The sequence below is a fragment of the Polypterus senegalus genome, chromosome 1, assembly GCF_016835505.1.
Source record: "Polypterus senegalus isolate Bchr_013 chromosome 1, ASM1683550v1, whole genome shotgun sequence".
NCBI lineage: Eukaryota > Metazoa > Chordata > Cladistia > Polypteriformes > Polypteridae > Polypterus > Polypterus senegalus.
Genome location: NC_053154.1, coordinates 114,640,210 through 114,655,193, shown reverse-complemented (window position 1 = coordinate 114,655,193; position 14,984 = coordinate 114,640,210). Strand labels below are relative to the sequence as shown.

Here is a 14,984-nt window from a genome sequence, read left to right as displayed (position 1 = left end):
TTCAAAGATGCTGCTTTATGTCTAGATATTCATGAATAACTTTCCCATAATTCTGTGCTGTAGGATGCCGAAGGGTTGGGCCAGTCTTTTGGCCTTGGAACCCCTAGAAATTTATTTTTATGTAGCATCTGTGTTTGCTGGGGTTTCCCCTCCTCCCTGCCAATTTAATTGTAGCATTTTTTTTTTCAGTTCAGACACTGACTTTTGCCACTTTTAGCTATTAGTGTCTATTTTTTTCTTTCTGTTGTGATTTGTTCTTAGTTATTTGTAAAGTTCTATACTTTGAGAGATGCATCTGTTTGGAATCCTACTACAGAAATACATTTTTAACCAGTTCTCTGCTTAAAAGTTGAGATGATCTACATTTGAAATGAGGAATATATAATATACCTTCTGATTTTCATTCTCACTGCCTGTGCTATTTTGCTGTGGAAGCATGTAAAACACATGCAATGGCACAGACTTTAAATATTTAAACATAAGCAATATTCTTAAACCTACTTAGTTCTGTTCATGGTCATTGAGCAGTACCAAACGTATGGCAAAATCCACCGCTTGATGGAACGGCAACCCATAATGGAGACCACTTAACACAGGGACCAATTTGCAGTTGCTACTTATATTTAACGTGCATGTTTGGGATATAAGAGAAAAAAAAAACAGACAGAGAAAGTATTAGAAAAAGAACAGACATGCATTTTGCTCTCTGGATGCTGGATCTGTATGACAGCAGTGTTGACTAATGTGCAGACTCAGGTAGTACATGTAAACATGACACACATCTGTCATGGACTACAAGCTGTGATACTTTATCTATGATACAGTCATGCTAACCAGTGTGCCACAGTCTTGCCTGTAATAATCATAGTTATAATCTTACATTAGACAAACTGCTAAGGTTGGAAAAAGAAGGCCAGTAACAATCAAATTTGCCCATCAGCCTTCTTTGATTCCTCTTTGTGAAGTCATTCTACAGGTCTTTTCCCCAGAAGGATTAATGTGCGAGCAATAAAATAAGAAGCAATCCACTATGAGGAGATGTGGAGAGGGTGAAACTAAAGGTTTATCACACAAAAGAAGATGTGGTTTAGCGGTTGACATAAGAGTGGGCACAGCAGTATAGAAAAAAGAAAAAAAAAGACATGATTGTGGGAAATGAAGTGTGCAATGCCTTGGCAGTGAGAAGGTTCATACACTTTCCTCCATGTTAGTCTGAGGAATGAGCCACCTGAATAACTGGCACCTGCCAAAGAAATTTACAGAGGCATTACTCCTATAAAACAGCAAATGTGGCAAACGAATCTTGATCTTTTAAAAGCTAAGATTACATTTGCTTTTACTTAAAAGGACCCACAAGTTTAAATCCGGTATGAGAATAATAGAAGGGTAAATGAAAATGAACAGCAGCAAATGTGCTAGTAATAAAGCTTCAGGTAGAATTAGTCATTTTACACTATGAAGGTAAATAGATTAGGGAATAGTCATAGCCAAAGTTACATGACTGATTTATCTCTTAAACTTTAATACAAAGTACTGCCAGCTCTGGAAATCTATGAGACACAAAGCTGCATATATGCAGCAAGCCTTTCACTTGAACATTCACAAAGGAGTGAGAGGACAGTTTTTTTTTTTGCAGCTTTTATTCAAGACTGTAATAATAATTTGACTCCAACAGTCACACTCCTCTTCACTCTTGCCTGTTGCAACAAACAACTGTCATACTGATAATATTAATTTAAAGACACTATGTGTTAACACACTTTGTATGTTCTGTGTTAGTCCTGGGTATTGCACTTTTCATTTTATTGTTTTGCAATCAGGCTTTATTTTCTGTTTTGTGGCTGTAGCAATTAGATTTCCTCTTGCATATCTATCTATTGCCATGTGAAAAAGTACATTCACCCCATGGAACTTTTTCAACATACTGTATCCAAACAGACAAACATTAGATGTTCACGCAAACTGTACTTGCAGATAGAGGTACTATGCTTGAGCAAATGACATGTACAATTGACATGATGCATTTATTCTCATAATCTAAATAAGAAAAAAATGCAAATTTGTCAGGTGGAAAAAATAAGTGCACCCCTACATCACCACTTTAGCTCCATAAACTTTGCCTCCAGTGTTCCAGATTAGGTGCCAATGAATAGAACCTCCTTGGGGAGTGCACAGGTAGACTGTTTGTTAGTTAAAACACAGATATCTAGGGTTTGGTGTTCCCTTTGCCATTGACGTGTATGGTGTTATCATACCAGGATCAAAAAAGTTTTCTAAGGGTCTCACATAGAAGGCTGGGGATGGAACAAAGATCGGCAAATTTTTTGAGATCAGCCTTTCCACTTATAAGTAGCAGAGATCTGAAGCAACTGCTCATTTGTCTAGGACTGCTCAGCCCAGCCCCGCAAATTCAGTCCAAGAGCTGACAGTTGAATACTAAAAAGTCTCCAAGACCCCAAAATTTCATTGCAGGATCTGCAAATGTTGGTGATCTAAATACATGCATCTATAAGTGGAGATTGTGCAAATTTGACCTGCATATGAGGTGTGCCATGTCCAAATAGAACATTAGAGGAAGACTACAGTTTGACATTGAACAGGTAACAACCAGTCTTGCTGGGACAATGTGTTCTGGACAAATGAATCAAAAGAACAGATTTGGACCTCAGTAAACATGTTTGCTGCAAATAAAAGACAGAATTTCAGGAGAAGATACCAGCTGTGAAGCATGGTGGTGGATATGTTACGGTTTGGGGATGTTTATCTCCCTCAGGGCCTGGGTAGTTTGCATTCTTAGAATTAACACAGTATGCTTGAGGAGTGTGAAATCATCTGTCTAGAACTGGACCTTTTAACAAGATAACAATTCAATGCACACTAGCAGATCCACTAGGTTATGGACTGGCATAGTCATTTAAATCCCACTGAATGGGGGGAGGGGTTGAAAGGAATGCCAGAAAACCCACAAACATCTTGCAACTGAAGTAACTGTGCATGGAATAGTGGTCAGAAATTTCACCAAGTCATTGTTAGAAACTGATGAGCAAGTCAGGGGGTAATAACAACTTCTAAGACCAAGCGTGTAATTTGTCCCCAGTAGATCATTACATCTATACTAATAAAAGGCAAAGCACTCACTCACTCACTCACTGACTCACTGACTCACTCACTGACTCATCACTAATTCTCCAACTTCCCGTGTGGGTGGAAGGCTGAAATTTGGCAGGTTCATTCCTTACAGCTTCCTTACAAAAGTTGGGCAGGTTTTATATCGAAATTCTACGCGTAATGGTCATAACTGGAAGCAGTTTTTCTCCATTTACTGTAATGGAGATGAGCTTCAACGCCGTGGGGGCGGAGTTTCGTGTGACATCATTACGCCTCCCACGTAATCACGCAGTACATAGAAAACCATGAAGAGCTCAAAAAAGCGCTTAAGAAAACATGCATTATATAATTGAGAAGCGAGCGAGTGACATATACAACCATATTCATGAGTTCTGCTACTTCGGAAACAAAGCACGATGTAAACCTACACTTTAAAATAAGTTCATAGACAGGCTGCCGCTGGCGTTTGTAATTTAGTGCCTGCCCATATAAGGCCGTCCGTCAGCGGCAATCCAATAGCAAACTGCCACGGGTAAATATTCACGGGTGAAGGACTGTGCTTATGGAGAGGAAGATGAGATGGTCAGGGTGGTGTTTGACACAAACTCAGCGAAACTGCGAGAGAAAGTTTTAAGTGCCAGGACTAAGGTAACATTAAATACAGCCACGGACATAGCACGAGATGGCACCAGCACAGCTGGGAACCTTCGATGCATGTACACCAAGCGGCTCACGTGAACTGACGCAGTGCACAGATAAAAGGCAGCAGTTCCAAAGAGCGCTGAACAAAAACCGAATTACACAATTGAAAAGGCAGCAAAAAATATGAAGCGTCTGATAAGCATATTCATAAATCCAGCTACTGCGGAAACAAAGCACACGGTGGAAAAAGTCAATGTCCCGCTAAAGGAAGACAGTGTAAAAAAAACCCGTGTATGCAGTGTGTCAGGTCTCAGATAAAAAAGAAGACGAGCTGTTTATTGATGCAGTAAGAAACGAATCGATGAATGAAACCTGTCATCTTTACAACGATTGACAAACACGGAATGTAACTTGAACACAACACATCCTACAAATACGAACCTGATTGAAAGAAATAATGATAATCAAATCCTTGATGACAGCAACACTCAGTAACACTCACAAAACAAATACTGTATATTGACAGTCATGTTACGTTATTTTTAAAATGTTCCCTTTTCTTTTCTACCTTTTTAACACACTACTTCTCCGCTGCGATCGCGGGTATATATATATATGTATATATATATATCCCGCTCTACATACTCGAATAATGGATACTTTATTCGCCATCAATGATTGTTTTGGTAAAGCCATACTCAGTGTATTCATTAGATGAACAGTAAAAAAGTAAGAGCGAGGGGAGGATGACTCATTGAGGCATACAGGCTGTAGTCTTGCGTCAACTCTATCTGAATTGCGCGATCACATTTGAAAAACATATCTTTTCAAGTTCTATTTAGTCCATATGTGTCAAACTCAAGGGCGCGGGCCACATCCGCCCGGCGTAATTATATCCGGCCCGAGATCATTTTATATACTGTATTATTGTTATTAAAGCCGGGTATATGAAGCGCTGGTAACACAATAAACTACAGATCCCATAATGCAGCGCTTCAGCTGCCTTGCATCAGGGTAACCTGAATGCAATTCAGAAGATACAGAAAACAGCATAATTAAATAAGAATCTGACACTTCAGCGGACGTTTTAACCCGTGCACAATCACAAAGTGATTTCAAGTGAAGCTGCTTTTATGGGAGACACAAATGCACCAGTTCACCTTGCCCCACTTTCCCTGTTGCCAAGTACTGTTAAACCAAGTCGTCACTACGGTGTTCCCAAATACGCACTTTGCTGATAAACTGAGAGCACTGCGCACTGAGTTTGCACGGCGCTTTGGTGACTTTGATGAACAAAAAAAGTCCGTCTACATGCGGCTCGAACCTTGTGCATGTTTGGTAGCACATATCTGTGTGAGAAGCTCTTCTCAGTGATAAAGACTAACAAAACAGCACACAGGAGTCGCCTCACTGATGAGCACCTGCAATCCATCCTGAGAATCTCCACAACACAGAACCTCACAGCAAACAGAAACGAACCTGTGGCCAAAAAGAGATGCCAGGCGTCCAGCTCTAAAATGACATATGAGCAAAGACAACTGAATGATTTGATTTGTTATTGCACGTAAGGCGGAGTCAACCGTTTTAACAAACAGTGTATTGCACTGATCTGAAATAGCTGTGTGTGTATATATGTAGATATGTATGTATATGTATATATATGTTTATATATGTGTGTGTGTGTATATATATATATATATATATATATATATATATATATATATATATATATATGTATTTGTGTGTATATATGTGTGTGTATGTATGTATATGTGTGTATATATGTGTGTGTATATATGTAGATATATATGTATGTATATATGTGTATATGTATAGATATGTATATATATATATATATATGTTTATGTGTGTGTGTGTGTGTGTAAATATATATATATATGACAACAACACTCATCACTCACAACAGTGACAAAACAATTACATTGACAATCAGGTTACGTTATTTTCAAAATGTTTCCTTTTCTTTTCATTGCTTCTTTAACACACTACTTCTCCGCTGCGAAGCGCGGGTATTTTGCTAGTCTATACTAATAAAAGGCAAAGCCCTCACTGACTCACTCACTCACTCATCACTAATTCTCCAACTTCCCGTGTAGGTAGAAGGCTGAAATTTGGCAGGCTTATTTCTTACAGCTTACTTACAAAGGTTAAGCAGGTTTCATTTCGAAATTCTACCCGTAACGGTCATAACGGTCGACAACGTCCGCCATGTTGAACTTTCTTATTTATGGCCCCATCTTCACGAAATTTGGTAGCCGGCTTTCCTGCGCTAACCAAAACCGATGTACGTACTTATTTCGGTGGTATGACGCCACTGTCGCCGCCATATTGAACTTTCCAACGTCACTAATTCTCCAACTTCTCGTGTAGGTAGAAGGCTGAAATTTGGCAGGCTCATTCTTTACAGCTTACTTACAAAAGTTAAGCAGGTTTCATTTCGAAATTCTATGCATAACGGTCATAACGGTCGACAACTTTCGCCATGTTGAACTTTCTTATTTATGGCCCCATCTTCACGAAAGTTGGTAGGCGGCTTCCATGCGCTAACTGAAACTGATGACGTGCTTATTTCAGTGGTATGACGCCACTGTCGGCCGCCATATTGAACTTTCCAATGGTCTTTGTTACTTATGGGCCTATCTTCAAGAAATTTGGTATGCGGGTTCCCAATGCTAACTGAATCCTACTTACGTACATATATATGTAAATAGCCTGCAGCTCGGTCACCATTTGAGGCGTTGTTGGGTCCCTCATCCCAACCCCTCCCATGGTATTGGCTGCCTGCCTATATAAGGCTGTCCGTCGCTCCGGTCTCTACATTCCGTTTTTTGCTTTACTACGGGATTCACGTCTCCCTGCTGATAACTACAGCCTTTTTATTTAATTCACGGCTTCTCCGCGGTTTTATTGTTCGTTTATTACGATTATAGTTATTGTATAGGTATTTTAGACTTACTTTATATTGTTCAGGTACCCATTTCCTTTATCGTTCCAACGTACCCCCATTAACATGTCTATCGAGGTGATCACCATCAATCAAAGAACTGTCACTTACCGAGTGGTTTCTATGCCCGGAGATGGCACCTACCTTTTCCATTCTCTTTGTTACATATTGCACGGCCATATCAGGCTCACTCTTGATATCCGGAGGAACATTGTGTCTTATGTATTGAATGACTGGGACATGTTCAAGGTGTGGACTGATGACGGTACAGGAGATAATTATACTACACAGGAGCACTATAAGAGTGAAATACTTAAGCCCTTCACCTATGGTTCTGCATGTGAGTTGATGGCTGCCGCTGAATTGTTTGGTTGTTGCTTTCAAGTGTACCGAAATAGCCAAATATTTTACACCTTTCGACAACCGCCAATGCCTCTTAAACATCTTAGATTCACAGGTGACGATTTCAGTAGTGGACACTTTGATGTTTATGAATGTTTAAACTCTCAAAAGCCGGATGTGAAGTTATTGATGAAACTGGTTGTATGCTTACAACGCTTGACAGATGCCGAATGTCTCTTCAACACAAGTCCTGCAAATACTGTCGTAATTGAAACAAACCATGAAACTCAAACCGATTATGACAGCAGCAATCCAAGCTGTGAGATTTGAGACAAGATTACTGTTCACATGGCCAACTGTACGTTGCATGCTCAAGAGTAAGCTCAGTGCACAGCTTGGTCATATTACAACCGAAGGGCTGAACTGACAATGTGGTATACAAAGAGATCCTTAACAAATATTGGTATATTTTCCTGTAGTTTAAAAAGGTTTAATTTTCTTCTTAATAAAAATTTTAAGGCGGCACTTCGCCGCTGCGAAGTGCGGGTATTTTGCTAGTTTATCGATAATTTTCTGGTTAATAAATGATGGAAAAGGCTAATTTTCCTTGTTTATTCAAGTATATCACCTTTACCTGCAGGCACGAAAATGTGAAAATCTACTGTTTTGTTGCTCAAATATGTCGAAAAAGTCAACAATTTCTGTGGGGTGTACATACTTTTTCACATGACTGTATCTGTCTACTGCCATTAGTCTTTCCTTATCTGTCTGTGTATAATATACAAAAATACTGAAATTAAAATACCAGTCCATGTATTTTAGCAATATGTTGTTAAATTCAAAGGATATTTAAAAATTATATTCATTTTTGTATTATTTTTGTTTACTAATATAGTTTTTCATGCCGACGATTCGGCCATGTTTTTGTTTTTTTTCATTTATTATTATTTCATATTTGGCAGATTTCATTAACAGAGGTAAGTTATGTGACTTGCTCAGGGCCAAGGCAGAGATTCACCAGGCAGCTTCGTCCATCTCACCGACAGGACCATAAACACTGATCTCAATCAGTATTTGAATTTACATTGCTGTCAAAGTGAGTGTCCTATCTCAAGACCTACGGGCTAAACACTAGTCCAGTACGCTTCCATTAATCTAGGGTTCATGTTTTAACAGTCAAGCAAGAGAACAGTGGGAAAGCAGCTTTCATAATTTTTAAAATGTGGAAATGTTGCAAGAAGCTGGAGAAGCCGCAGAATGTATCGTAAGCGGATGAGTGGTGTCTGGTAAGGAGAATGGTTGAGTTTATTGAAGCATGATGAGAAACTTTTGAATAACATGAAACAAATGATGGCAGAGACAGTGCTGAAGTTTACTTTGGAAATTCTTTAGTGATGCTATAAAAGAGAAGGGCACCTCTGGCATCTCGGGAACATGAAAATAAACCTCACAAAGCTCATTAGCTCTGGTTGGCCTGAAGATTATAACAATTGAATATATAGTGAGATCTCCATCACAGACCACCTATAATGGTTTGGTGAGGGGATTGCAATTATTTTTCATCTTTGAATAACTGGACTGGACCCTGAAGTTCAGCTATGTATCAATGGAATACTATCTTACTATAAAGTTGTGATCAAGCAACCTGTCAGTAACTGCTTAAATTGTGGATTTTGTGAAAGTGTGGTTTGTACAGTTTCATACAGTCGTCAAGGGACAAAGTGGAACAATTGCATGTTATCAGAAAGACTGATATGACTCCCAGAAGCTATACATGTGTGACGCTCCCCCTAAGAGACAAGCATACAGTAAAGAAATGATACCAGATTTGTTATAACATGGCAGCTCAGGAGTTAGTGCTGTGGCCTCATGGCCCTAGATTCCTGGGGTTGCATCACATGCCTGGTTGATGTTTGTACCTTCTTTCTGTATCTGCATGGGTTCTACATTACACATTATTAGATATTTTAATTATAGAATCCAGCCTTACCCTGTGTGGGGTTTACTTGTCATCCTCGTGTCTGTGTGGGATCTTCTTCTGGCACATCATTTTTTTTAGCTACATCTCTAAGATGTTCTGGTTTGGCTTTTTGGTGACTCTAAATTGGCATTTTGTGGGTTCCTGCATGATTGTGATAGGCTGCTGACCTTTCTAGAGTTTATTTTTTCATTATGCCCAGTGCTGCCAGGATGGCCACTAAGACCCGGAAATAGATTTAATAATGAATGACTGATAGAAATAAGTTTTTAATCTGAATTGAATTGACTTTATTTGTCTTTTGTGTTTTAAGGGTGTTTCATAATGCCCTGGTTAAGAGAGCTTTGAGAAAAATGTTTGAGACTAGCACAGAGAATGGAAGTTCAAATTCTCTGGAATGGCCATTGACATTATATATATTTTGGAAGTCTTTTGTCACATATGATGCCAGATTGGGATGCATCTTCTCAGCTGGTCAAGTTTCAAACTTCCTAATGCATAATGCAATGGTGCTTATGTTAATGCAAATGTGGTCTGTGAAAAATGAACTGTTCTTTACATTTTACTGCAGTCATTTTAATTTTAATGCTTTAAGAAAGAGTTGCCTTTCAGTAGTAGTAAAGATAGCATGCAGCAGTTGGTGATGTTTGCACACGAGTATTCACAATCTCACATGATCAGATGGGTAGCCTTCCTAACACACCCCTAAAAGCACTAACAAAATGTTTTTTCAAAATGCATCCACTTTCCAACATAACATTTGAAGGGGCACACATTTCAGCAATACAATAAGCCTGATTTTATAAATAACCTATGCCAGATTATCCATCCATCCATCCATTATCCAACCCGCTATATCCTAACTACAGGGTCATGGGGGTCTGCTGGAGCCAATCCCAGCCAACACAGGGTGCAAGGCAGGAAAAAACCCTGGGCAGGGCGCCAGCCCACCGTCGTATACCAGATTATACATTTCTGCAAACCCCTCCACAATCTGGGCTACCATCTACATTATGTCATCTAAGGTAGGGGTCAGCCCTGCACCAGCTGTCTTGCAACTATTGTTTCCATCCATCCATCGAACTACTTAAGCACTGTTAAGAGAAAAAAAAAACATCCAGCTACCTTGCTTCCATTTTCCTACATGCTTTTAACAATTCTGTCTGTATCTCTGTGTGAGTGGAGAATGAGAGAAGTGCAGTGTTATTGGCACATAAGAGGCTTTAAGGCGTCATATGAAAGATTGTGTACCCTGTAAAGTCCTTGTGACTTTTTGTTTGGCTGCTTTTTAAAATGCAAGCACATAAAAGCAGGTATGAAGAACATGAACGTAGTTGTGTGTACTCGATTAGCAGTTAAGGCAGAAAAAGATTATTCTGAATGAAACTTTGCCTTGTTTTCTTCCTCCCCACTTGCTGCTTATGGCATTTGACTTTGCATGCCATCTGCTCTGTTCAACTGCTGAATGTTGGAAGTATCCAATGATGCCCAGCATTTCAGGCACAGTAAGTGGAAACAGCGTATTAATTTTAAATCAACAGTACTGAAGCATTCAGCATACTGCAAAGTTTATGTATGCCATCTGTTGTGTTGAAATGTTTACTGCAGTGACTGGGCTCCCAGGAATGGGTCTACATAACAAAAATAATACACTTTACATGGTAAAGACTATAATCAGGTCAGGTCAGGTTGGGGAGCATGCACTGGTATAGCATGTGGATACACCCACCACTCGACGAAACAGCTCAGGATCCTGGTTGGCAATCCACCACGCAGACATGTGGTCCAATTCCACCATCCGGAAATGACCATCTATCTGCTGCACCCAGGTGTTACTTTGGTGCCTTGGCCTGGTCCCCAACAAAGAGGGTCCTGTGAGTTGGACCACCCTTGGGAATCTCGCCACAAGACCATAGCGCTGTAACTGACATTCAGACTCCTCACTCAGTCTCTTGAGAGCCCCAGTCAGAGCCTGCATTGATTCTGCAAAGGTTACAGCATCATCAGGAAAGTTAAAATCAGTGAATCTTTCTTCAGCCACTAGACACCACGACCCACCCCAACACACAGTTCATGCAAACATTGAACAGAATAGGAGCAAAACACATCCCTGAGAAACCCCAGAATCAACTGGGAAAAACATCAAGGTCTTGCACAGCACATTACTTACAGTACCTGTGTATAGAACAGCCATGATGAAGAATAATAATTACTATTAATATTAATTAATATCATGTTACTTTTACCCTGAAATTGCTCCCCCATTTGCCAGGCTGCTGCTAGATACACTATATGGACAAAAATATTGGGAAGCCTGACCATTACACCAACATGACTTTTATGACATCACATTCAAATACATAGACTTTAATATAGAGTTGGTTTCACCTTTGTAGCTATAACAGCTTCCACTCTTCTTGGCAGGTTTTCCACAAGATTTTGTAGTGTTTCTGTGGGATGTTGGATGAGAAAGCCTGGCTCGCAATCACCATTCTAGTTTATCTCAAAGGTTTTCAATGGGGTTGAGGTCATGGCTGTGGATGGGCCAGTCAAGTTCTTCCACACAGAAATCATCCAACCATTTTATTATGAACCTTGCTTTTGTGTACAGGGCACAGTCATTCTGGAATAGTAAAGGGTCTTCCCCAAACTGTTTCCACAAAACTGGAAGCATTGCATTGTCCAAAATGTCTTGGTATGCTGAAGCATTAAGATTGCCCTTCACTGGAAGTAAGAGGCGTAGCCAAAACCCTGAAAAACATCTCCACACCATTATCCTACCTCCACCAAACTTCACAGTTGGCACAATGCAGCCAGGCAGGTAATGTTCTCGTGGAATCCACCAAACCCAGAATGGGTCATTCCATAGAACAAATTTCCACTGCACCACAGTCAGTGTGTTTTACACCACTCCATCCAGCTCTTGGCATTGGACTCGGTGATGTGAGGCTTTCATGCAGCTGCTCAGCTATGAAAATCATTCCGTGACGTTTTTGTGCTTACATTAATTCCACTGGGAGTTTGGAACTCTTCAGCTATGCAATCAGCGGAGTGTTGGTGACTTTTACACACCATTCACTTTAGCATTCGTTAACCCTGCTCTGTGACTTACGTGGTCTAACGCTTCGTGGCTGAGTTGCTGCTGTTCCAAAACACTTCCACTTTCCAATAATACCACTTAGGGTTGATCATGGAATATCAAGCAGGGATGAAATTTCACAAATTGTCTTATTGCAAAGGTGGCATCCTATCACAGTACCTACCATACTTGAAGTCACTGAGCTCTTCAGAATGACCCATTTTGTTTCACAAATGTTTGTAAATGACTGCATGGCCAAGTGCTTGATTTTATACACCTGTGGCAGTGGTCTAATTGAAACACCTGAATCAATATTGTGTAGTTATACAAAAAAAATAGGAGATGATAATTGTATTTAGTAAGCAGATTTTTCTATACTTGAATTGTTTTGTACGCTATTGGAATTCATATAATTTGCTTACTCCTTTGTGTACAATATCAATGCACTGAGAATGTTTCATTGTTACATTACTAATTCAATTATTTCAGCAATAGTCTGCTATTTTATTTTGGTTATTTAGAACTAGCAAAATACGCGTGCTTCGCAGCGGCGAAGTACTGCCTTAAAATTTTTATTAAGAAGAAAAGTAAACCTTTTTAAACTGAGGGAAAATATACCAATAATTATTTGTTAAGGATCTCTTTGTATACCACATTATGAGTTCGGCCCTCCGGTTGTAATATGACCAAGCTGTGTGCTGAGCTTACTCTTGAGCATGCAATGTACAGTTGACCATGTGAAAAGCAATCTTGTCTCAAATCTCACAGCTTGGATTGCTGCTGTCATAATCGGTTTGAGTTTCATGGTTTGTTTCAATTACGACAGTATTTGTAGGACTTGTGTTGAAGTGACATTCAGCGTCTGTCAAGCGTTGTAAGTATACAACCGGTTTCATCGATAACTTCGCATCCAGCTTTTGAGAGTTTAAACATTCATAAACATCAAAGTGTCCACTACTGAAATCGTCACCTGTGAATCTAAGATGTTTAAGAGGCATTGGCGGTTGTCGAAAGGTGTAAAATATTTGGCCATTTCGGTACACTTGAAAGCGACAACCAAACAATTCAGCGGCAGCCATCAACTCACATGCAGAACCATAGGTGAAGGGCTTAAGCATTTCACTCTTATAGTGCTCCTGTGTAGTATAATTATCTCCTTTACTGTCATCAGTCCACACCTTGAACCTGTCCCAGTCATTCAATACATTGATTTAATTGGCTTCTGCATCCAAAGTGAACTCCATATCAAAGATACTGTGCTGTTGTTTCCAATTTGATTATTGGTAGGTTGTGTCTCTTTTAAATTAACAAGTAGTGTGGCCAAAAGTAAGACCTCACATCCCTTTGAAACACAGCTTTTTTGAAGAGTTAGATGGTTATGACTATACCCAAGCAAAAGTTCTGAACACACAGTGATGGTGGGTCATTATGCAGATATATGAGGTGTGATCAAAAAGTACGGTGAATGTTGATGATGAGCACCATCCCAGAGCAATGCAAAACAATTCAATGCAGGTTCTGACATGTCCATCCTAGAGCCTAGTTTGTGACAAGTTTCAACTTGTTTGATACTGTCAGTCATTTGTGAGCCACTGTTGAGTTCAAGTGTGTTTTTCCAAATTTGTCGTTAATAATGAATATCGAGCAACGCATTAACATGAAATTTTGTTTCAAACAGCAAAACGCTCAGGAAACCCATCCTTATATATAATTGATGCTATCCGTATGTATGGTGTTCGCGTCAATATCTTGTATGTCTAGCGTTCGCTTCGTCAATACTCCATATGTATGATGTTCACGTCAATTTGATACTGTCCGTATGTATGGTGTTCATGTCAATACCCCGTATGTATGGTTTTTGCGTCAATACCCCGACTCAATACAAGTTAGAATCATGCAATGGGACTCTTCCTCTGTAGTTAGAACATAACGTGGCAAACGCAGACGCAGTATTGCATGATTGGCTAAGAATGTTCGAATGCTACAGTGACGCTGCTGGACGGCCGAGTATAGTAAGTCGGTGTTGGTTCGAGCAGATAATAGTAAGTTTGGTTGGTTTTTGGAACGTTGGTTTGGTGGGGCGTACTTCCCAGGACTAACATCGTCGACTGACTTAAACCCTTCGACAGCTACAGAACTGTAAGTAATTTAGAACGTATCACCATTTGCTTGGTATGTCGAAATCTATCTTTGGACAGTTCAGTTTTGGCATTCGTCCTTCTGACATCTATTGGCAAACTGAGTAATGATGGCTGGGTGTTAACAACGGTCATTGTTTAAATTTTAGCCAATCTCAGATCTAAAATGACAACGCCAACATAATTATTACTCCGACTCTGACTAGAGTCGTAAAATATGGTTTGATTTGAAAATTTGTTTGCCGGAAAAAATCAAATGAGGTGCGCCGAAGAGCAGAGTTCACATCTCACAGCCCCATTTAAACAGGAATCTCTTCATTACATCGGCTGAAAAGGTCTATTTTAAGCACAAATCAGTGCCATGATAACAAAATCATATCAAGGACTTAAAAAACAAATAATTCTTTGCAGAGAAAGTATGGATTTCACAAACGTAGAATTTGTAACCTGATTCGATCAGGCTCGCAGTTGCTTGTCAGATGTTAAAATCGGTTTAATGGGACACTGCACTGACAGTTAAGACTGTTTACAAGTGGTTTGATCGATTTTGTAATGGATCTGACTCTGTTGAAGATGATAAAAGTTCAGGACATCCTTCAACATCAATAACTGTGGAAAATGTTGAAACGGTTTCATTCTTCATCATGAGAACGCTCCTTGTCACACATCCCTTCTAGTACAACAATTTCTGTTGAATAAAAACATTATGCCGTGTCCACATTCACCTTATTT

General features: G+C 39.6%; 1 long non-coding RNA gene across 2 annotated transcripts in view; it reads left to right on the top strand.

The window, feature by feature from the left end:
* The window catches only part of LOC120531314, a 62,591-nt gene that overhangs the window by 33,101 nt on the left and 14,506 nt on the right, over nucleotides 1-14,984 (top strand). The window lies entirely within an intron of this gene.